Here is a 3,083-nt window from a genome sequence, read left to right on the forward strand (position 1 = left end):
AGGGACATGGCGGCTCATGACGGCATGACAAGAAATCACCAAACAAAATTTGGTCTTCTTCATCCCAAGCCGATTGGAGCCAATTTGCGGGTGCAAACTTCAAGTAACAACCCCCACTTTCAAGTCGATAGTACTTTTCTGCTGGTGTCAAGGAAACTTGACATGCATGCTTGAAGGTGGGTGGCCAGCAATATACAAGAACAATCATTACTAAAAATACTTATGCCTAAACTATATACATAATCAGAATTCTGATACAATGGAACCGTTCAGTCATTTGTATTTTTAAAAATCACGTCTCGCAGGAGGTTGGATGGAGGGCACCACTGGTAGGTCCTATATACTTCTTTAGTTTCCCTCCGTCGTTTCTGTCTGCCTGTCTTACTTTTTTCCACCCCTAAATGACCATTATTGTGTCGATGTGCTTCTCTTTCTCAAACAAACTTACATCCTGACGAAGTTCGTCCAAAGACGGGATAGCCGAAGCTACCCGAGCTGTCGCCTTAAGACCGTTACATCTGGCAATGCAGACGAATTGCTCCATGTTTATTCCTTTCTCCTGAGCCACACGAAGAGGGATGCAGCAATCGAGCATATCTTCGTGGTACCATCTCCACTGCCCTATCAAAACAACGACAACATTAGGCCTATGAGTTGTATTGTAGATGTTTAGACAAGATTTAAGAACGAATTTTTAAAAAAGAACAGTAAACTTGAAAAACGTCACAGGAGATTTTTGCCACAGAATATGAAGCTGGAATCTCTTTTAGATTTTTTATCTTGTTTTTTTTTTTTTTATGTTAACTTAGCCTATATCTCAACAAAAAATATAGTTTAAAAAGATGAAGTGGTGAACTCACAGAGGAATTTCAAAGCAAACTAAATTAGTGCATGTAATGTGACCAAAACAGATCACCAAAAGAATATTTATTTAAAATGCAATACAGAAAAATGTTGAACTACCTTTCCAAATCTTCCCAGGATCAATCCCCAGTGCATTTAAAGCCATTACCAGAGATGTGAGACCGCAATACGCCGGTTCAGCCTGCGTGCTGATTTGGGGACAGAGCTGATGAAAAGATGTTTCAAACAGTCTCAGAACAGATTCATGTACAAACCTGCAATTAATGAGACAGTAAAATAAAACCTCCCCAGCTCTTTGTTTTCGTTTCACTGACGGGACCGTGAGCAATGCATAGACAGAGTCACACTTCTCACCACGATCAAAGTGATGTAACGGAGCATGTTGAAAGAGTATGGGAAATTGGCACAAACGTTTAGCTTTCTTGAGCTTCACTCATTCATGATATTCACAATAGTCAACAAAATTCCTTTTACAGATTTTTTTTAAAAAGTCAACAATATACCCATACATATTATACATAGATCTACACGTATAAACCGTATCGAAATTCGATGTTTTCAGGAGCAGCAAAAACCTGTTTTATCTCGTGCAAAATATTATGTCAATGCAAAATGTTTAATTCGCCTAAATCTATCCTTACCTCAGGAAGAAGAATAAGACTAGAACCAATCGACGCGCTTCACTAAACTCTGCAGCATACTTGATTTTCATTTTTTTTAACTCGAAAATTTGACATACTAAGATGTTGAAATACGGCGACAAAGTATAAATAGCTAAAGACAGAAGGAACACTAGTAAGATGTTGCAAAGCCTTAAAGCTGAAACTGAGTCAGGACTACGATGAGTAAGGAGTTATAGATATTAACACAGCCCTGTCTTTCACCTTTCCCGTTGCCTCACTCATGGTGATCCAAAAGTACCTAATTTTTCGATGAGAAACTTTCAAGGTCACTCCTAAATGTTAACTAGAAGAACCAAGAAAAAGTTTTAGTTTTAGTAAGGTTTTACAGCGCTCGCAACTGCATAAGGTCATAAGAGCGCCAGAAGATTAGAGAGGTTACAAGAGAGTAACAAACATAAAAAGAAGGGGAGATAAGGATGATAGATGTTTGATAGGAAAGAAGGAGCAGACCACACCAGAGCCCCCGCCAACCACCCACAACCAAGAAAAAGGGGAAACTAGAAGACCTAGATTCTATTAAATGGGCTGGTCAGTGGTAAGCACGGATGGTTGTCAAACGTTTTCTCTGAGTATGATGTACAAGACTGACTTAGGGTGTCTTTTGATGAGCGTGTGATGCTGCAAAAGAGGAGAGGTGCAGAACAAAGTCGATAAAATTAGATCTAAGCTTTCGTCTCGCTTGCTGAAAACAAGGACTTTGATGAGTCACATGCTCGCTGTCTGTCTGTTGCTTCTAGTTCAAGTCTTTCAGAACGTGGTCAAGGATTTAAAAAAAAAACAGGTTTGATTTTGGACAATCCGATCAAAATAGGAAGAAAATAAAGGAAATAATAAAAGCACTTCTCTGATTGCCAATCTTCCGCTCATGTAGAACAGGACGTACCAATCTTTAAGGGTGCACACTGGTTAGTTAGGCTGCTGATCAATAAATCGATCTTATGAAAGCAATTGTTTGGTAGCATACGAACAAACCTTAAAAACAAACGTTAGTGACAAAGGTAGCCTACTGTCATAATCACAATTCTAATAATGACAACGCCTGGCTGTTAGCCTTAGTCCGCTGGGACAAATTATAATTGTTAAAATGTCTATGGGAGACCTGCTACTAAAATCGATTGGCTTCTTCAGTAAAATAAACTCCTGTGAGACAAAGGACGTTATCTTAATCAGTATCTTACCTTGAAAAAAGAATTCATGAATCCCCCGGACAGAGCTTCAGCAAAGATAACTTTGCCTTCCTTGGAGGCAAAGTCGATGCATTTTGTAGGTAGCTGACGTCTATAATAGTGCATGGTTTTCTTGTAGGTAGTAGTAGGTGTAAGGTCAGAAACTTTATTTCAGAATTTGCGCGTACCGAACGTTCACTGGTGCAAAAGAACGGACGAATAACGAACCGTTCGCATGATAGGTTGTCTAAGTTCGTTCACTTGTGAAGACTCCTCTTCCTGTGTGCGTTTCACATCATGTAGTATTAACCTACGTCATGATCAAGGTCACGGGCGTATAGGGCACGGCTCATAACCACCCCCCCCCCAA

This window comes from Aplysia californica, unplaced genomic scaffold, assembly GCF_000002075.1.
Source record: "Aplysia californica isolate F4 #8 unplaced genomic scaffold, AplCal3.0 scaffold00155, whole genome shotgun sequence".
NCBI classification, from domain to species: domain Eukaryota; kingdom Metazoa; phylum Mollusca; class Gastropoda; order Aplysiida; family Aplysiidae; genus Aplysia; species Aplysia californica.